The sequence below is a fragment of the Eretmochelys imbricata genome, chromosome 1, assembly GCF_965152235.1.
Source record: "Eretmochelys imbricata isolate rEreImb1 chromosome 1, rEreImb1.hap1, whole genome shotgun sequence".
NCBI classification, from domain to species: domain Eukaryota; kingdom Metazoa; phylum Chordata; order Testudines; family Cheloniidae; genus Eretmochelys; species Eretmochelys imbricata.
In genome coordinates, this window is record NC_135572.1 from 342613114 (window position 1) to 342635512 (window position 22399).

A 22399-nucleotide genomic window follows, 5' to 3' on the forward strand; every position below is an offset into this window, starting at 1 on the left:
ACTTAACATAAGGGATCATCTTCATATTTTATTCAGCGTGCATATGCTTTTTACATGCCAATAATGTAACTTTGATTTCTAAATATCCCTATTAAATTAGGCAGACATACTGGGATTTGGAACACCTTCCATTTGATAACAAGTACCGGTCAAAACTGGAACCATTTATCAAAAGCTTCTCAAACTTAGAAGTTTCTTACAAAATGGGATCTGAATCTGTGCCATCCACTGCATTTGCAAAACTGACCAGGCTTTGCAACAACCATTTCAGTTGTATTGTTTCCTGGGTGTCTAATGCTTTAATAAACAGAATTACTACAACCACCTGTGTGTTTGTTAAAAGTATCAAACATTGGCATAATGACAGTTTTAAGTCTTACTTAGGTAAACTAATATTTTAGCAAATATTCTCAAATCCCAGAGGAAAAATTTAAAAATGTAAACACTTGGTTTTGGTCCTAAAGAAATTCCTCCAAAGGGCACATCATGCTACTTACAATCACAATTACATAGGAGATACACAACATCAAACAATCCAAAGCAGCCGAAGCTTTTCCCATTCCCCTGCCTCATGTATCAAGATGAGATTGGTACAATGACGTTTTGTAGTAACTTGAGACTGAAATCTAGCTCATGTAACCCCTACACTAGGAGTTTGCAAAGGTATCACTCAGGTCATAATCTGAACACAGTGAGGTTGCAAAAAAAAAAAAAAGTAATCGGACCTGCAGAATTTTCATTGTGTGAAAAGAACCCACCTTCACTGCAAGAATCCAGGGTGCGCCTATGGGATTGGGTGTTAGAGCAAGCACCTATTAGATTTCTAAACCAAATAAATTCCGTATGGAAATCAATGAGTTACAATGAAAATGAAAACTCAGAAGGCCATCGTCAGTCACTTTTCAGGGAACACCCACGCTTGTATTTCATTTTTTATATAGCACATTGTTATTGCTGCTGTAGACACTTAACGGCCCTATCAATGTGCTGCTGTCTGCCATCAACTCCTAATGAAATCTGTGAAAGCAGAAGGCAGTTGGTGCATTAAAATAGTTGCTCAGCACCTTGCTGAGTCAGTCTCACAATGAGGTGTCCGAGCTCTGAGGCTCTACAACTACTGCACTTTAATACATTTTTATTCTAGTACATGTTTTTTAACATACACATAGAAAAGCTTGTATACTTCTCATATCCACTGATGAGAAAGGGAGTTTTGCCATTGACTCCAGTAGGAGCAGAATTGCAATCCTTTTACAGTAGCTTTAAAGTGTGGAAATAATAAATTGTGCTGCTAATTACATGGTATTGTATGAGATGAGTGTATCCTTGAATCTCAGAGCAATCTCCTTTTCTGTCCGTCTCATTCCCTTCCCCATAACAATGTGGCTGACACTAGATATGGTGTTTTACAACTGTTAAAGAGGTCACGTATGGATTTTGATCCACAATAGTCTACTTGGGCTAGATTGAGCTATGGTGATTTACAACAGCTGCGTTCCAGCTAATTATGTTCATACAACTTACTATAAACTATTAGAACATGGACACATAGACAGTGCTTTCAAGTAACAATCACCAATCAATGGTCACCTGTATTTTCATTGGCAGAATACCAGATTTCTCGAGACATTTTTGGTGTCAAAGCAGAGCTGAAATATCAAAATTCCTTCAAATACTTCTCCACCACTATTATCTGCAGCTGCTTTCAAAACCTGCTGCCTTTGGTATCACTTACATTCCCACAGGAAGATAAACCTCTGTGAGGCAAGAAAAAAAAGACAGTCCAATGGGAAACACACAAATTAATTCTTTTAATGCTAAGTGATAATTTGCAAGTGTTATACCTACTGAATTATGTGTTTTGTACTCTTTGTGAATGTTATTGCCTCTTAGATTGTTAATTTGAAAACAGACCAAAATAAAACCAACTGAGAGAGCCGATGAATTCAGAATCAAGTACTGTATTGCCATGCTAGTTCTGGCCACTGAATAGCTTGAATACAGGCAATTTACTTCTAGGCACTGGAATATTAAGAAAAACATCAAGAAAAGATTATTGAAACTGGCTGTTCTCTTTGGGATCGAAGAAAATATGAAATTGTCAGCTGTAGACATGATAATATATGTGGTGGTGTAATGGGGGACACATCTCTTGGGCACCTCCTGCTGCTGCAAGCAATACAGTAAGCCTTTCCCTGCTCCTAGCACCCCCTGTAGGTTATCAACAGACATGTAGCCCTGCTTTTGCAAGTGCAGGTATTCTGCCCCTATCACCCACCCCAGTGTGACCCCAACCCACAGGCAGGATCCCCCCCAGCATGTTTCTGTATAAAATGGCAACCAACATAATCTCATACATGCAGTGTGTGTGAGGTCAAAAGCACAGGAACCTTGTTCCTGCAGTCCTGCCCGACTATCCAACTAAGTATCAGCCTTGCTTGGCAGGTCTTCTTCAGATCAGTCCTTCACCTACTTCACACTGGGTAGCAGAGAGTTCAAAAACACTATCTGCCCTCACCAAGGTCTTCAGCCCCAGCTCTGAGCCCTTTAAATTCAGCCATTTGCTTGAGCTTCCAAACAAACCTTGCTCTCTTCTCAGGGTTTACACCACTTCACTAGTGGCTGGTGAGAGAACCCAGGCTCACCCACTGCATGTTCCAACCCATGGACTTACAAACACCAGACACATACAGCTCCCTTCAATTCATTGCTGCTACTTCCCCAGGCCTATTCCCACCTGGCCCCTTTATCTTCACCCCTTACCTCAGGGTTAAATTTCTCCAGTCCTATCTCTCCCACTTTAAGGGAAATGCAGTCAGAACCAAACTCTGGTTATCCCTCAAGCGTGTTTAGCCAGACAGGATCCCCTTCCATGACACTCTACTCTCAGCCAGTAACTGAGCTGCTAAGGCCCTTTTATCAGAGCCTGCTGTAGCTCCTTTTATCAGAGCCTGCTGGACTCTGATTGGCTGCTTCCATGCAGCCTCTCTAGGCAGGCCTGGAGGACCCACCTTCGCTGCTCATTTCCTGGGGTGGGGTGTGGTAGGATCACAGTGCTCCAGCAGGGGTCATGAATGTCTTGTATGCCCCTTAACAGGTGTTCTTGCACTTTAATTGTTAAATATTCATACTGAGAAATTTTATTTTAAGAGGTTTAATTTTAAAATCCATTAGCATTATAACAAATGAACAATCAAAAAGTATTGATATTACATTTCAGAACTACAACTATTTCAACAAGACACCTTCTTATTTGTAAAAAGAAAAGGAGTACTTGTGGCACCTTAGAGACTAACAAATTTATTTGAGCATAAGCTGTAGCTCACGAAAGCTTATGCTCAAATAATTTTGTTAGTCTCTAAGGTGCCACAAGGACTCCTTTTCTTTTTGCGAATACAGACTAACACGCTGCTACTCTGAAACCTTCTTATTTGTGTGGCTAAAAAAAAATTCAAAATGAGATGGCTCAGAACTATAATGCTGTATTGTTTTGGAAACCCAGTGGCCCTATTTGTTTAATTTAATCTCTTAAACTTCATGATTATCATGATAATAATAATGATCTAAAGAATGTCTATTACTATTGGAACTTAAATGGATAGTGACAAATCTGAAAACATCACTTACAAAGCTACCCATAATGACAGCACTAAAGAAGCATCGTTCTTCCTTACAGAAATATTAATCACAATTATCTTGTTTGGAATAAAAAATAAATGTAAAAAATTATATTGCAACAACAACAACAACAAAAATTGAGCACATAAACATGTGTTTTGAATTGCACCCTGTCATTAGTCTTGGGCGCTGCCATATCTCCAAAGGATGTCTTGATTGAGAAATCCATGACACTGTCACAGAGAGTTCAACCCAAGGGATGACAGCAATCTTAACTGTCGCAGTGGGAAATACAGTGAGAGGTCTCAGAAACCCTGACCATTCAACACTTTCATTTAATCACAGACCCTTAAATGGCACAAGGAAGCAAACAGGAAGCCAATGTCTGACTTGAGCATAATGAGAAAGGCTGTCATAAATATAAAGGGAAGGGTAAACACCTTCAAAATCCCTCCTGGCCAGAGGAAAAACCCTTTCACCTGTAAAGGGTTACGAAGCTAGGATAACCTCGCTGGCACCTGACCAAAATGACCAATGAGGAGACAAGATACTTTCAAAAGCTGGGGGGAGGGCGAAACAAAGACTCTCTGTCTGTCTGTGTGATGCTTTTGCCGGGGACAGAACAGGAATGGAGTCTTAGAACTTAGTAAGTAATCTAGCTAGATATGCGTTAGATTCTGATTCCTTTAAATGGCTGAGAAAATAAGCTGTGCTGAATGGAATGGATATTCCTGTTTTTGTGCCTTTTTGTAACTTTAGGTTTTGCCTAGAGTGATTCTCTATGTTTTTAATCTAATTACCCTATAAGGTATTTACCATCCTGATTTTACAGAGGTGATTCTTTTTACTTTTTCTTCTATTAAAATTCTTCCTTATGAAATTGAATGCTTTTTCATTGTTCTTAAGATCCAAGGGTTTGGGTCTGTGGTCACCTATGCAAATTGGTGAGGATTTTTATCAAACCTTTCCCAGGAAAGGGGGTGTAATGTTTGGGAGGATTTTGGGGGGAAAGACGTTTCCAAACGGACTCTTTCCTAGTAATATACCAGTTAGACGTTTGGTGGTGGCAGCAAAAGTCCAAGGGCAAAAGGTAAAATAGTTTGTACCTTGGGGAAGTTTTAACCTAAGCTGGTAAAAGTAAGCCATTCTTTTCAGGTGGCAAATCTGAGGAACTGTCCCAGATTCAGGGGTTGACAGAGGAGGTTTTGGAACTCTTGATAAATTAAATAGTAATAAGTCACCAGGAGCAGATGATATTCACCCAAGATTTCTGAAGGAACTCAAATATGAAATTGCAGAACTACTAACTGTGGCATGTAACCTATCACTTAAAATAGACTCTGTACCAGATGACTGGCTAATAGTTAATATAATGCAATTTTCAAAAAAGGCTCCAGAGGTGATCCTGGCAATTACAGGTCTGAAAGCCTAACTTCAGTACCAGGACAACTGGTTGAAACTATAGTAAAGAACAGAATTACCAGACACATAAATGAAAACAATGTGTTGGGGCAGAGTCAACATGGCTTTTGTAAAAGAAAATCATGTCTCACCAATCTATTAGAATTCTTTGTGGGAGTCAAACATATGGAAAAGGTGATGCAGTGGACAGAGTGTACTTGGTTTTTCAGAAAGCCTTTGACAAGGTCCCTCACCAAAATCTACTAAGCAAAGTAAGCAGGATAAGAGGGAAGGTCGTTTCTTGGATCAGTAACTGGTTAAAAAATAGGAAGCAAAGGGTAGGAATAAATGGTCAGTTTTCACAGTGGAGAGAGGTAAATAGCAGGGTCCCCCAAGGGTCTGCACTGCAATCAGATCTGTTCCATATATTCATAAATGATCTGGAAAAAGGGGTAAACAGTGAGGTGGCAAAGCTTGCAGACAACGTTAAATTACTCATGATAGTTAAGTCCAAAGCGGACTGCAGAGAGTTACAAAGGGATCTCACAAAACAGAGTGACTGCGTAACAAAATGGCAGATGAAATGCAAAGTAGAGCACACTGGAAAACACAATCCCAACTATACAAACAGAGTGAGCTATTGCCACTCAAGAAAGTTCTTGGCATTAGTGTGGATAGTTTCTTGAAAACATCTGCTCAATGTCCATCAGCAATCAAAAAAGCTAACAGAATTTTTTGGAACAGTTAAAAAAGGGATACATACTATATACATCCATGGTACACCCAAACCTTGAATACTGCACACAGTTTTGGTCATCCCATCTCAAAAAAAGATATATTAGAATTGGAAAAAGTACAGAGAGGAGCAACAAAAATGATTAGGGGATGAAACAGCTTCCATATGAGAAGAGATTAAACAGACTGGGAGTGCTGAGCTTCAGAAAGAGGGATATGACAAAAGTGTATAAAATCAAGAACCAAGGTCACCCAATGAAATTAATAGGTGGCAAGTTTAAAACAAACATAAGAAAGTAGTTCTTCACACAATGCATAATCAACCTGTGGGACTTGTTGCCATAGGAAAACCAAAGTATAACCGGGTTTAAAAAAGAATTAGCTAAGTTCAATGAGGATAGGTCCATCAATGGCTATTTGCCAAGATAGTCAGAAACACAACCCCGTGCTCTGGATGTCTTTAGGTCTCTGATTTTCAGAAGCTCAGACTGGACAACAGGGGATGGATCACTTAATAATTGCCCTGTTCTGTTCATTCCCTCTGAAACACCTGGCAATGGACACTATCAGGAGACAAGATATTGGGCTAGTTGGATCAATGGTCTGACCCAGTATGGCCATTCTTATGTTCTTATGAAATTCACCATAGCATGCTTAAGGAAATAGTTGAAGCAAACTCAGAACCATTAGCAATTATCTTTTGAGAACTCATGGAGGAATGGTGAGGTTCTAGAAGATTGGAAAAGGGCAAACATAGTACCCATTTTTACAAAGCAAAACAAAGAGGATGCAGGGAATTATAGACCAATCAGCCTAATTTCGATACCTGGAAAGATACTGGAACAAATTATTAAACAATCAGTTGGTAAGAATCTGAAGGATAATAGATTTATAGGGAATAGCTGGCATGGATTTGTCAAGAACAAATCATGCCAAACCAATCTAATTTCCTGCTTTGACAGGATTAGTGGCCTAGAGGATAATGGAGAACCTGTATATCTGATATATCTTGGCTTTTAAAAGACTTTTGACACAGTCCCATATGACATTCTCATAAGCAAACTAGGAAATATGGTTTAGAAGAAATTACTATAAGATGGGTGCACAACTGGTTGAAAATCTGTACTCAAAAATAGTTATCAGTGGTTCACTGTCATACTGTGAGGGTGTACCTACTGAAATCCTGAAGGTGTCAGTCCTGGGTCCAGTATTATTCAATATTTTAATTAAAAACTCAGATAATAAAGTGAAGAGAATGCTTATAAAATTTGTGGATGACACCACACTCAGAGGGGTTTTTAGCCCTTGGAGGACAGAATTAGAATTCAAAACAACCTTGATAAATAGGATAACTAGTCTGAAATCAACAATATGAAATTAAATAAAGACAAGTACAAAGCACTATGTTTAGGAAGGAAAATTCAAATGCACAACTATAAAATGGGCAGTAGCACTGTTGTTAACAATCTGGGATTACCGTGAATCACAAACTGAATATGAGCCAACAATGTGATGTAGTTGCAAAAAGTCCAATATCATTCTGTGTATTAACAGGAATATCATATGTAAGACACAGGGTTATTGTCCTGCTCTACACAGCACTGGTCAGGCCTCAGCTGGAGTACTGTGTTCAGTTCTGTGCTTTAAGAAAGATGTGAACAAACTGGAGAGAGTCCAGAGGAGAGCAACAAAAATTATAAAAGGTTTAGAAAACTTAAGGTATGAAGAAATGTTAAAAAAGCTGGCCATGTTTAGTTTTGAGGAAAAAAGACTGAGGGACGACATGATAAGTCTTCATATATGTGAAGGGCTATTATAAAAAGGATGGTGATAAATTGTTCTCTATGTCCACTAAAGATAGGACAAGAAATAATTGTCTTAATTTGCAGCCAGGAAGATTTATGTTAGATATTATGAAAACTTTCATATTATAAGGATAGTTAAGCACTGGAATAGGGTTCCAAGGGAGGTTGTGGAATTCCTGTCATTTTTAAGAACAGGTTGGACAAACACTTATCAGGGATGGTCTAGGTATACTTGCTCTTGCCTCAGCCTAGGGGGGTTGGACTCGAAGACCTCTCAATGTCCCTTCCAGCCCTAAATTTCTACTATTCTATAAGTGTATGGACTCACAGCAGCATGCCTTGTTCAGCAGGTTGATGACTATGGTCTGCACTAGCTAAAGCTTAAACTTAGACTTCAAGGATACCTGTGAGTAAAGCACATTCGAGTACTGGAGGCTGGTGACAAAGGCCTGATTGGTGTGAGGTTCACATTAGGGAAAAAGGACCACAGCCTCCTGGTGAAAGGCCCTGAAGACCATGGCTGCTGTAGACCTCACCATTACAAATAGTCAATTTCCCATCTTAAGTATGTGAAAAAGCAGATATTTCAGATATCATTGCAAGGAGATGCTGGCAAATTCTGGCTTTTTTATTGACACCCTTATTACTGCAAAATTGAAGAACAGCAATGGATCACAGTGGATTAGAAGACTGAGAATTATTTTGCAGGGCATATATCCTCAGTATACAGTGTAGGTATCTCCTCCACCCATGCCTCTAAGTGCTTCCCGTACCTAATAACCATCATATCCTTCTTAGTCAAATTTTGTCACTAACAGTTCAAACCAGACTGAGAAGGACCAAGGAAATCAATGGAATCTCAGTGTAGGTGGCACTGCTGCAATTCCACCTTCTCAATAACTTTTCTTCAAAAAGGGAGATTCAAGGCCATAAAGCAAATGATGAGATATTGCCATCCAAATAGTTTGAGTTTAAGTAGAGCTTGCTTACGTGTTGCTGGCAGCTTGCCCTATTCAAGTGAAGGGGCAACTCAGTCACAATGATCCCAAAATATCTATGCTTACTTTAACCAGCCATGAAGGACACAGGTGGTTGGTTACAACTCCCTAAGAACATCCAAAACCACTGGAACTGAAAGTAGACGAAAACCAACCAGAAGAGATGACACATTCCTTCCCTTCCGCTTGAACACACTTCCTACCGAAGTCATCAGACTGGCCCAGATCTCACCGAATGTATCTGCTAGTTAAGTTGACAGTGCCTCATGAAGAGAAACATTCCACTCAGTTAACCAAGCTAAGAGAGTCTTGATTTATCAGTCTGCTGACAACTCAGAACAGTACAGCTGGTTTGGATTTCGTAAGATGTCAGGGGGCTTTGTGGAGCAACTCAGTGAAAAAAAGCTTAAGAACGTGGCAGAAATGGGGATGATTACTTCAAAGATGGTTTAGATTAGTTAGAGATGGAAGAGGTGTCTAAACACAAATCCATCACACTGTGTGCACTTACTACAGAATACTGTCCTCAAAACCAAAAGGCATGCTAAATTGATACATAAGCTACAACAGAGCCAATTTGGAGGTACAAACTCTGGCAACCATGTAACATGTTTTCAAGAGGGCTTTAGGGGATGGCAGCCACATATTTATCTGTTGTGTCAAATATAGTAACCTCAGGACAACAACTCAGCATAACACAAACAATAAGGCAATAAATAAAATAGTAATACCTTGGAAATTATTAATACAAATTACAGTTGCATCTGCACTGTTTCCAAAAACTGGCAGAATTCCTTCAAATAAACATGTAACTTTTTATTTTTTTTTTAAAGATTCTATGATGGCAGTAATTTGAGGAAATCTGCTAATTGATTACATTCATCTGAGGTGAAACACATCTATCACATTGCCTTTTTTTGCTTGGAAAGCCAGAACAGGGAATCTCCAAAGATTAAAGCAGTATAATGAAAACGATCATTGTAAAACAAGTTTCAGAGTAACAGCCGTGTTAGTCTGTATTCGCAAAAAGAAAAGGAGTACTTGTGGCACCTTAGAGACTAACCAATTTATTTGAGCATGAGCTTTCGTGAGCTACAGCTCACTTCATCGGATGCATACTGTGGAAAGTGTAGAAGATCTTTTTATACACACAAAGCATGAAAAAATACCTCCCCCCACCCCACTCTCCTGCAGGTAATAGCTTATCTAAAGTGATCATCAAGTTGGGCCATTTCCAGCACAAACCTGGATTTGTGCTGGAAATGGCCCAACTTGATGATCACTTTAGATAAGCTATTACCAGCAGGAGAGTGGGGTGGGAGGAGGTATTGTTTCATGGTCTCTGTGTATATAATGTCTTCTGCAGTTTCCACAGTATGCATCCGATGAAGTGAGCTGTAGCTCACGAAAGCTCATGCTCAAATAAATTGGTTAGTCTCTAAGGTGCCACAAGTACTCCTTTTCTTATTGTAAAACAAGACAGTCATAGTCTGGGGTATTTACATGTGGTATGTATGCAACATACTAAGCCAATAAAATCATAATGTATGTTTTTGTTATATAGGGTAAATTCTTTCCTGGTGTAAATGAGCACAACTCAGCTGAAGGCAGTGGAACTGTGATCAGTTACACAGACAGAGAATTTTGTCCTAAATAATATGTATAATATAATCATAGGTCCCAATCCTGCAAACACACACACAGGAGTAACTTTACCCACGAGTAGTCTCTACGATCTCAGTTGTGTGTGTTTGCAAGGCTGAACCTTTAGTATGTACTGTACAACACCATGACATACAAGCGTTATGTAAGTGCTAGAGTACATAATGGTATTATAATCTCTTCTGCAGTGGAGATTTCAATTAACTCAATTCCCCTTACAAGAGAGGACATATACCCAATTTTTGTAGCAGTGATCTTGGCAGGTTAAAAGAAAACATCCTTTTATCCAATAACTGAAATTTAAAATAAGTACCTTCATGCTTTCTCCCATGCAGTCCTTCATGCTTCGGAGGAGCGTGCCTTAAATATTCACAAAACTAACACAATATCCTCTTTCAAATTCCTCCTTAAAACTCTCCTTTGCCTTTATGCCTACAAAAAACTTGGCAGGTAGGGGAGCTGGTATGCTGAGACCCTTGCCTATCATTCTGGCCAATATTGTCTCATTGTTTCCTTGTGTTCCCCTGTCAGCCTTTCTGTATCCATCTGTTGTCTCTTGTCTTTGGCTATAAGTCCTTGTGGCAGGAACTATCTTTTTGTTCTGGGGTACTGGGCCATGATGGGCACAATGATAATACAAGCAATAATAATAGGGTTAAAAATAACTATATAAAACGTTCTCCTGAAAACGCCATTCTGTCTCAGATGGTGCATTAATTAGCCTATTCACCATATGAATAAACACCAAAGCTGTTGCACAAAACAAATACCTGACAGGAAAATGTGCTTGTTTAATAAAAAAAAAAAAAAGGCTAAAAGAAGTATCAGCCACCACATGCTAGAGTGAGACTGCTTAACAACACTGTACCTTGGAGACCAATCATGCATCAGTGAAGTCAATGACAGGTTTGCCGCTGACAATGTCAGCAGGGCGCAGCCCCATCTGTATGAATACAAGTAAGAGGCCTGTGTAATACAATACTTCTATGTTGATCTGTGAGCCACTAAGCCCATGCATAATCTTGTGTCTTACCCACAGCATGGGTGAGACGTGGAATGTGTTTTAAACTGCTGCATACCTAGGGCCCGATTTTGCTCCCATTGAAGTCAATCAGGCCGCTTCAGAGGCACATTAGTTGTTCACAATACAGAGGTTCTTAACTCATTTCTCATGGGGTGCAGTGGGGCTTGCCGACCTAAAATGTGCTCCAATGGCTCTGACCTGGAATTAAACCGATACGCCAATACTGTAAAACTGACTGTTACATCCTTTTTCAGGATGACCCCATACTTAGTTATAATTCACAAACCATCAGAATGGCATTACATGTGAATGGTGATAATACATTGCTGAATTCCCCACAACCATCTTATAGCATGAATTTTCTGGGTATGCTACCATGGGAGTTCAATTACTTTGTCTGAAACGGGCTGATCTATGCTTTAGAAATGCGTACAGTCAGATAGATTAGTCACTCTTTCCACCCCACTGTAATACATTCCTTTCTATATTAATTCTGATTTTCTCCCTTCATTCTTTCTCCAGTGGATAGTTTCTCTGTATCATAGTGATTTTTCCCCACCTTTCTACCCAAAATAACAGAGATTTATGACTGTCTTCAACATGGACCAATATCAGTGTATTGCAAGACTGTTACCACTATGGTTCAGAAAGTCTTTTTTGTTGTTGTTGTTGTTCTAACTCAGGGGTTCTCAAATGTCATCGCACAACAAAAATTCTTCTGACAACAAAAATAACTACACAACCCCAGGACGGGGGACTGAGGCCTGAGCCCGCCCAAGCCCTGTCACCAAGGGTGGAAGGGCCAAAACCAAAGCTTGAGCCCCGCCACCCCGGGCGGGAGGGGAAGGGCCAAAAACCAAGAGCTTCAGCCCCAGGTAGGTGGCCTGTAACCTGAGCCTCCCCACCCAGGTCTGAAGCCCTTGGGTTTCAGCTTCTACCCCAGATAGTGGGATTGTCACCCATTTGGGGGTCCATGCCCACAGTTTGAGAACCCCTGTTGTAACTGAATAAACTATGTGGACCAGAACCTCAACTGGTATAAATCATGTTAGATCCATTGATTTCAATGGAGTTATACCAACTGAAGCCAGGAGAGGGTCTGGTCCTAGAGAATTAGTGTATTTAAGAACACAAATATCACAAATGCAGAATTACTTTCCTTGCCTGTAATTCTGAGTTATCTTAATATGGCTGGCTACCTCATTTTGGACAGAAATAATAATTCATGGCCATGTTGATCCAATCCAGTTGAATGGAAGCAGAATTCCTTTTTACAGTAATAAATGAATCTGAAGGCTTCTATTTGCTAACGTGTTATCTGATCTGACTACACTCTCTCCCCAGGCAAACACTTCCAAGGACAGCCAGATACAAAAACAGATCAAATTGCCACAATCTGGACCTGAAGAAACAAAAATATAACCATTGCGTATGTAACTCCCCTCCTCAGAGGTCACCTGCTGACCAATTATTTGAGCATGGTCAAATATTCCACTATGAATGCCCTGATGTAGGCTGTGGTGTACCATTTTGATTCCACCTGTTACCAGGTCTATTTAAATGTCTTGATCACTCACTTTAATATATGCCAATGCCACCTGTTGGGGAAAAGAAGAACTTTTCTAAAACTGAGCATCTTGATTGGCTGGAATATTCTAGAACAATGTATGTATGTGGTATATATGTATTTGTTTTCCAGACCATCAGTGTGCATGGCAGTTTACAAGGCACATTAACAAGTTAAAAGGCATGGTCCTTGCCCTGAAGAGCTTACAAGGCAAACATACAGAAATTAATTCAGAAGGGAGTGGGGACAGGAAAGGGGGGCTTGTAGTCATTAAACCTCCTCCCACAACACAAAGAGAAAAGATGCACAACCATTGAACAGATTGAAGAGTTAGCCTGCTGCCTACGTAACATAAGTGCATGTAAAAATGTTACTGTTTTTCTTTTCTTTTGTAACTGTTCAGTATTAAATGACATTCATATTTGAATGCCAACCTACCATTGCTAATTAAAATAACTCAGTTAAGTAACTTGTCTTTTTTGTAATTAGGCATAAGTATCTAAGGCTAAGCCTATTGGAAACCAGTCAAATGCCCAACTGTACTTAATTCTTCCTCTTAGCTAAGCACATTCTCTTTTTGTGTGCTAGGTGTTACAGAAGGATCTAAATAGAACCATGTCTTCTCAAATGTTACAACACAACTGCCTACTGTGATGTTTCGTGCCTCTTCTTCTGAAGCCACTGCCAGTGACAGGACATAGGATTAGATGGCTAGAACTGTGCAGACCAGATCCAGGAGGATCATCTGTAAATACTGTACAGGGATTTTTATTCTAGAGAGAAAAGTGGGCTGAAATCAAGAAGTCAGAGCTGGCAAGCAGCATACATCTCTGAAGGCTTTCTTCAAGGGGACTAGGCTCAATAGCTAGGACTAGAAATGTAAGGGAGACTCTCCACTTTCTTTCTTTCTTTCTTTCTTTCTTTTCTTTCTAAAAAATAAGTTTCTAACCATTTCCTTTGCAAAGATACCCTTGAAAAGGTAACCAAAGCAAAACCCCACTTTAGAGCTGAAAGCCTATTACTAATTTTTCCTAAGGTCGCAGTTATTCAAAGTCCCCTCACAGCCCTTTGGGTTCCAGATAAAAACGAACCTTAGCCACTGGTTTTTGAGAAGACCTCGGATCAGTAAACATCTATAGGGAGCAGTTATATTTTTCCTGATATCCAGCCGAATGTTCCATACCTTACTCTCATTATTCAGAGCATTCGCTCCCTATGGAGCTCTGCATGTAGCTTCCACTAACTAAGCCCACAGAAAGGAAACAAATCAGAATAGACATTGCGAGAGAGTCTCCATGAGCACATTGAATAATGTTCCCAAATTGTTAAACGCTAGTGAAACACTGAACTTGATATCATTGTTATTGTTTTATCATTCTTTTCAAATCAGAACTTCATGCTTTCATCCTCCATGAACTAGTTCTCTAAACTTAAGATATACACAATGATCTAACAGAAAGGCATTAGAAAAATGTTAAAGTAAACAAAATAAATAAAATAATCATAATAATGAATTGGGCTTACATCTGTTTGTGATTATTATTTATGAATGACTTTTGGGGAAAACTATATAGAATCCTTATAACACACATCAATTTAACTGCTTTAACTTTGGCCCAAAATTCACGGTACTGTTAAGTTTATCCAACAAGGATCCTCTTATTTGAGGCTCAGTGTCAAGTAAGACTAAGCTTTCAAAAGAGGCTGACTGAAGCTATCACACAAGAGGATCAGAGGCATACTTCTGCCACAAGAGAAAGCACTCTGAACAGCAGTGCGCAATTCTGTCAACAGATTGTCACTCAGTGGATTATAGCATCAGACTCAGTCACAGATTCCCCTTTCAGATAAACACTTTGTCACAATCCTGACCTTGCCAGATAAGGCCCATTTAGCAGAGTTCAAGTCTCACCAGGTAAGACCCGAAGAAGTTATGATTCACCGCTTCTCATTCTCATCATAGAGCTCTATTTGTTACCAGCCACAGTTATTTACCCAGCGATTGTTCAGACTTTACTGGAGGTGGAGGAAATGCACACAAAAACAAACATGCACTTGCTAAACTAAAAAGTTTCAGCAAGTACCCCCACAGCATAGGTGCAAATCACTATTTCTGAGACCTCCTTATGGGCATAGTCCAAAAAGGAATGGAAAGTGACACGGGCAGGCATATTCTGCTCCAACTAGCAAAGTGTTTAAAATCAAGAAAAACGGGCAATTCTGGATCAGACTAGGCTAATTTATGTGGAATTTTTGTCTCTTAAATGTTAGAATATCAGAGAATATCGGGGTTGGAAAGGACCTCAGGAGGTCATCTAATCCAAATCTCCGCTCAAAGCAGGACCAATCCCCAAGGACCAACTAAATCATCCCAGCCAGGGCTTTGTCAAGCCTGACTTTAAAAACCTCTAAGGAAGGAGATTCCACCACCTCCCTAGTTAACCCATTCAAGTGCTTCACCACCATCCTAGTAAAAAAGTTTTTCCTAATATCCAACCTAAACCTCCCCCACTGCAACTTGAGACCATTACTCCTTGTTCTGTCATCTGCCACCACTGAAAACCACTGAGAACAGTCTAGATCCATCCTCTTTGGAACCCCGTTTCAGGTAGTTGAAAGCAGCTATCAAATCCCCTCTCACTCTTCTCTTCTCCAGACTCAATAATCCCAGTTCCCTCAGCCTCTCCTCATAAATCACGTTCTCCAGTTCCCTTTAATATTCAATCCAAAGAAGAAATGAAATATTTGTAATCTTAAGGGTCTGACATAAGGCTACAAAATAAAAAGATAACTAGTCCTGAAGTTAAGTTCTTAAGGTTGTTTCAAAATTATTATTCTGTGTTGTTTAAAAAAATGCCCTTAGTTTCTTCCCAGTGGTAGAATTACAATAAGAGCACACACCAAGTTCCTCACAAATAATAAGGACCAGATTTAGACACCTTTATTCACACTCAGTGTTACTAGGATTAAGGCCCTACTGTGCCAGGTATTGTACAAACAGATAATAAGAGTCAGTCCCTGCCCCCAAAAGCTTACAGCCTAAACAAAGGGTGGGAGAGACAACAGAAACACAAAGTGATGTGCACGGGCCACTGGTAGACTCAGGAACAGAAATGAAGTCTCTTGAGGCCCAGTCTAGTGCCGTATCTAATGAAACACACTGCCTCTCACAGAGTAGCTGCAATGTAAACAGTGGAACTGCTGATGAAGAAGTTACTCTTCAGCACGCAGACGGTTGGAGGAGTCAGGCCCACAGGAAAGTGAAAGTGAAAACTGGAAAAGAAAGACAGGGCATGCAAGTGTGGGCTAGATTCACACCCCAGCTTGCTGCAAACTAATTGTTCATGTAGACAAGTCCTTCCTCAAACTGGTTTTAGAAAAAGTGATTCTTAGGCTAAAACCCCATCTGATTCTTACTGCCATATAATTCATTTATTTTCAAGGATCTGTTGACAAATCTTTAAACAAAGCAAAGCTGTCAGGTGCCACAATGAAAACAAATACCGTTCTGCAGACCCTTAATCAAACAATGTGTTTCTAAACCAGAGTTCTACCTACTTCTGTATACTCGTTCTGAGTCCTCATTCCACTATTTGACGTGGGCCCCGTTTCTAAAAAGCTCCATGTGTCAGACTAGAGGAGACAACATTCTTATAGGCTGTATCGCTCCATGGCCGCTCCAGCCACATCCTCAAGCTTATGACCCAATCCTGCTCCCACTTATTTAATGGCAAAGCTACCCTCAGTCCTCCTGTTTCAGGTCCAAAGTGACACATGATGCCTGAGACAGGGTGGTCTAATTCTTTTATTAAGCTAACCCTGGGATAGCAGTATTTTATTTTTTATTTTTTGTAATTTGCCATGGCTCGTGAAGACAAGGGTCTCATGGAATTTTTTATGTCAGAGAACAGGCTTTTTGCCATCTGTATGTTTGTTTTGTTTTAACTAACCATGAGAGTGGAGCTTCTGTAGCTTCATTTTTCTCCCCTACTCCAAAGCCCCTGCGGATGTTTCTGTTTAATTTCATGGTTTCACTCCTGCTTTGGGAAACCTTTTTCCTGGTGTGTGTGAGAGTGACCCTTCCTTAGAGGTTTTTAAGGTTAGGCTTGACAAAGCCCTGGCTGGGATGACTAGTTGGGGATTGGTCCTGCTTTGGGCAGGGGGTTGGACTAGATGACCTCCTGAGGTCCCTTCCAACCCTAATATTCTCTGATTCTATGACTCTATGATATGAATGGAGGATAATCACTATTGCCTACTTCATTCTGCCCTTGCTGGATTATTCTATTCTTCCAGTTCTTCCTCAGAACAAAGAAAGGAACATCTTTTTCTTTCCCTTACTATAAAGGACGTTTTTTGTCTCTGGGGAAACCGAGGTCTCTGTTTTCTTAGGTCCAGCTACAAGCTGTGATAGGATATACAAACCCCACACTGGGATGGAAGGGGTTAAAAGACTATACTGGGCCCAGCTAGCCCTGCCCCTCCAACTCTGCAGGGCATGGTCCAAATGGAGACAGAGTTGAAAAGGGAGCGACCCAGCTCAGAACAGGGAGACTGGGGAGGAGTGCAGACCTACCTTTTGCAGGAGGCTGCAAAAGGAGTCAGAAACGCCTCCCAGAGACTCAAAGGACTGTGTGCTGAGCCCGGTTGGGACTGACAGTTTGGTTTCCCTTTTCTATTTTCTTTCTCCTTACCTGGACTGGAAGCGGAGAGAGCAGAGTTAAGAAGCAACCCAGGGACAGTAACACAGAGGGTCCACAACCCTCCTCAGGCTTCTGTGCTGCTGACCCTCCTAGGGTCCTGGGTTGGAGCCCGATAGAGTGGGTGAGCTGAGGCTCCCCTACTACCCTCCACCAGCTGAGTGAACACTAACCACTAGGACACCCAGCCCACCGAGGACCCTACCACACAAGCTCTTTGGCCTATTGCATAACTGAGGCCATTTGTCCAGCTTCCTGCTTACGCGGGATTTTGAAACCAGGGAATCCAAGGCAAAACATGGGGCATGAATTTAGCAGGCCTAAGCAGCTACAACTCCAGCTGAAGTCAATTGGCGCTCCTGGGGTTCAGTATCTCTGAAAATCAACCCCTAGGACAACAACAGAGTTAAGACAATGGAGCACAACTGACATCCAGGGAGGAGACTAGTATCTTCTTCTTACATATTAAACCTTAGGTTTGTTTTTTTGAAAAAAAACTATCCAGGCCATGGCCATGTACAAGCCAGAGCCAAGGCAGGAGGAGAGTTACACGAGCTCAGAAAAGCTTTCCTCTCTCCATCCCAGCCCATATGAAAAGAGATCACTCACCCCCAATTTAGACACTTCCTGAAACAGCTGCTATGGGCCCAGCTGGTGTTGGACTCCACAGGATCACACAGGTGCAGCAGTATGCAGCCGCAATATGAGATTTTTGTTTCTTGGATGCATGCTTTGTGTTTGAAGACCTCATTCTAACCTAACAGACATGATCCAGCTCCCGCTGAAGTCAACGGAAAGACTCTGCTTATGTTCAAGAACTCTTTTTTATGAATGTAATTTGTGATGTGAAATAAAAAGCACCCCGGAGGCTATTACATTTCATTTCAGCAGCAGCTCCCTGGAGTCTAGATAGCCTTGGCCATGACTAGTGCAAGCTGAAATCTACATTGTGTGCTGTAGATAAAAACTCTACTAGAGACAACAACTTGCCGTTCTTAAATTAGAGCACTATAAAATCACTGTTCAGTAGCACTCCCTGTAGAATAGCTGGGAATATCATCTCCACAACCCAACAGTTTGTGTGTACAATCTACAGTACAAAAGTCACTCCCAAGCTTAGGTCTCCTCTTTAGGAGCAAACTGTGCTTTTACCTGATCTATAACTGGCAATGTGTGCAATGTTTCTATATAGATTATGGAGAGAAAGAGAAATATGCTGCAGATAACCTATAACCATGGTAAAGCTGTTTGACTGAATGGTCTTCTTGGCAAGCATGGAAGTTAATGCACTGCCAGTTAAGAGATTCTCCTAAATTCACTGACTTGTAACAGTGGCAGCTGTGAGAGACCAGTCAAAGGTATTGGACTTAGTCTGTATGTGGGAGGATGTCCAAGCCACTGCTTTCCATTCACCTTCTGGAATTCAACTGGAAGAGTCCCAATAGCTCGCACCTTGGAGAAATAGAGGCGAAAAGAATTAAAGACACACAAGTGACACATGAGGCTCCAGCTCTGCAAAAGCTCTAAGTTTAAAGAGGTACAAGAATGTTGCTGCTAAACTAAGAATGTCCACAAAACTGTGAATTTGCCAAGAGTACTTCACTCAGTGCTAATGCAAAATACTGTCGGCATTTCATCAAATCATGTGCATCTGCTAAAATATAAGCAATTATCTACAAAAAGGAAAGACCTATAAGTGGGCAAGTCACCTAATCTCTGTGCCTTGGTTCCCTATCTGTAACATGCGGATAATAATGCTTCCTTCTCCCACCTAGGCTTGTTGTCTATTTAGAATGAAAACTTTTCAGAGAAGATTCTGTCTCTCACTCTGTATACTCTGTGTCTGTGCAACGGGGCCTTGATGTTGGATGGGGTCTCTAGGCACTATTGTAACACAAATGATCATCATCAGCATCATCTTTTCTGTTGTGCACTGCCCCTCCACGCCTCAGAATGTGTGTGCGTGTCACAGAGATAAATTGTATTATTTAATCTGAGCATACTGGAGCTGCATGAACAATCAATGCTGTGTAGATAGAAAGGAAGCTGCTGCAAACTCCAGTGTAATAGTTGCACAGACATGACAAATGCTTTTCAGTTGTTCAGAGGTATTACTTCATTTTATATATTTATGAACTTTTTGCTCTTGGAAAAACCTCCAAAACAAACCCGACAAAGCCTGGTCATCATCACGTAAGACACATTCTGCCCACACTTGTCACTCACCTGTGCAGTAAATACAGATTGCTCACACACACAGAATTCTTACGTTGTCTTAGGTTTCTATCTCTAAGAGCTGGCAATTGCATGAACCAGACATCTGACAACAGTATAGTTTACTGTTAAAACAGAGCGTGGGCCTCAAGAACTATATGGATGTTACACTGGTCATATATGATTTGTATTGGGGCAGTGCCTTGAGGCCCCAAACAAGGATCAGGGCCCCATTGTGCTAGGCCCTGTACACAGGTGTAACAAGACAGTCGGTGCCCCTAAGAGATTACAATTTAAAAATATGAGAAAAGACTCCAGGTGGATAAAAACAGTCGGTGGAGCAAAGGTGAGATGGTTATGAATGGTGTTATGAATAGTGTAATAAGCTGCAGACACAGCACACCAGCTGTCTAGCTATATACAGTATATTCAATTTTGTGTTCCTATTACTATAATCCTTGTCTTCCCTTTGCCCTCTCCACCTGTCATGTTCTGTCCCTGGACAGAGCCTGATCCTGAAAACACAGATACATGAGTAGCTTTGCATTGACTTATTATTCATTATTTGTGTTACCGTAGTGCCTAGGAAACCTGGACCTCACTGTGTTTGCATAACTGGCCCTTGGGTTGTAAACTCTCAGAGGTAGGACTGCCTTCTATGTTTATACAGCTCCAAGCACAATGGGGGCCTGATCCTAGTTTGGGCTTCAGGACACTACAAATAATAAAGCAGTATCCAAATTACTTTTACGAGACCACTTGGGGTATGTTATTTATGACTCTCTTCCTAACCAGGTCTCTTAAAAACATATTTTCCACATCTGAATTCAATGCAGTACAGCATCTTTGTATTCTGACACTTCACAGCTTAAAACTAATCTGATGGCACATGTTTAATATCTCTCAGTAACAGTTAATAACAACAGCACAATACTTTGGAATTATACAGCATTAAAAACACATTGTACAAATATTCACAGAATGTTGGGGTGTACACTGTGGTTTTTGATGTTTTCTGCAATGCACTAGGACATACTAAAGTTGCTTTACAACTGCGATATCAGACACCCCACTCCAGATCCAGCCCACTTGACATATTTATGTGGCTGGCATCAGTCATTTTTGCAGAAACGAAGACACTGATTCTGCAACCTGTGCCATGCAAGCAGTGCCACTAAGCCAGCACAGGGCGCCACTGAGATCAATGGGGCTCCGTGAGAGTTGCAGGGATAATCCAGAGTGGAGCAATTTCTGGGACTGGTGCTTCAGCTTTAATAAAAAAAAAAAAATTATGTTCCCAGCCTTCATGGTTGTGAAGATAACCTTCAAACTGAGTGCACTGACAGATTTTAATTAACAGGTTTTTAAACATCACTTAGCACCTGGGGTGGACAAAGACAATAAAGGGTTTAAAAATGCGTTAGCTGGGCATGGTTAACCCTGCCTGAAACTTGTACACCAGCTTGGACATCCCCTAGAAGGAAGGGAGCAAAACTGGTGAGATAAGGCAGTGGGAGGAGAAGAATGCTAATGGATGGGAAAAAACTCTCTCATTTTCATGAGCTATCACTTGCCTTACAGTCAAGAGGAGGGACTAAAAAATGTCTTCCTGCAGCAGTGGCAACCAAACCACGGAAAAATCATAGTCCACAGAAATATTTTGTAAAACACCAAATGTGTGTCATCCATTTAGCTCACTGATATCAAGCCCCATTTAGGAATTGTCTAAATGGATGGTACCAACAGGACATCTCAACTCAAGGATAGCCTCCCTATACTACTGTGTGTATAAGTGTGGATCCCTCTTCCCCTTGACAGTAATGCTGAGAGTTACCCCACATCTATGATTGCTGTCGCTGGTCTGCTGTGCTGTATGGATAAGATGAATAAGGGTTGCATGATGGTGACTTAGTGCCATGGCACTTTGTATAGAGAGATGAGGAATGTGATCTCTCCTTAAAAAAAAAACAAACCTAAACATTTTTCAAAAAGGTGTTTCCACCATTTCTCTGAACTCAGAAATTAAATCCCTGTGTCTCTATATCGATGGAGTCCTGGTTCTCCCCTGCCTCTTGGCTAGGAGCACAGCCAGTTGAAGGAAAAGGGGGACGGGGGACTGAGCAGTGAAGGGATTCCCTCTACGTGTGCAGAGCCAGTGAAGTGAGTGAGCTCAAAGAGCTGGGAGGGATGCAGAGCCAGCTGTGTGGGGATAAGCTCCATAGAGGTAAGGGTGGTAGCTACCATGATACTAGAGACAAAACATTAAAGCAGGCCATTACTTCAAAGGCTACAGACCAGAACAGTAAATGGGAGAGGAAGAGAGGGTGTTGTCCATCAGTGTAGAGTATAACAAGTGAGAAATTAGTGACTGAGTCACACCTATGTCTTTAGCTGGATGGGCCAATAAAACCCATCTGCCTTTGAAATGTAGAATCCTGCACTCATGTGGAGTAGAAGGGCCTCTGGTGGGTTATTCCACTCTGTCTCCTGTATCGTAATTGCTAAACCTTGCTTCAAAGGGCCCCATCCTACCGCTGCTCTGCACATGGACCTCCCAGCAGCCACGTTGGGAGCTCCAAGCATTTTCAAAGCTCTCCTCTGAACAGTTCAGTTTTTTCCCTTGTCTTTTTTTTTAATGCATGTTGCCCATAACTGAGTAGAATGTTTCAGTTGAG

General features: G+C 40.9%; 1 protein-coding gene across 6 annotated transcripts in view; it reads right to left on the reverse strand.

The window, feature by feature from the left end:
* Positions 1-22399, reverse strand: part of SEMA3D (semaphorin 3D) — a 183192-nt gene that overhangs the window by 136433 nt on the left and 24360 nt on the right. Inside the window, exon 1 of one of the 6 annotated variants that reach the window (XM_077836147.1) lies at positions 2764-2911. The exons of the other annotated variants lie outside the window; for them this stretch is intronic. The gene's annotated coding sequence lies outside the window, so the exon portion shown is untranslated. Of the gene's footprint in view, positions 1-2763; positions 2912-22399 lie in introns of those variants that run through there. 6 annotated transcript variants of the gene reach the window in all.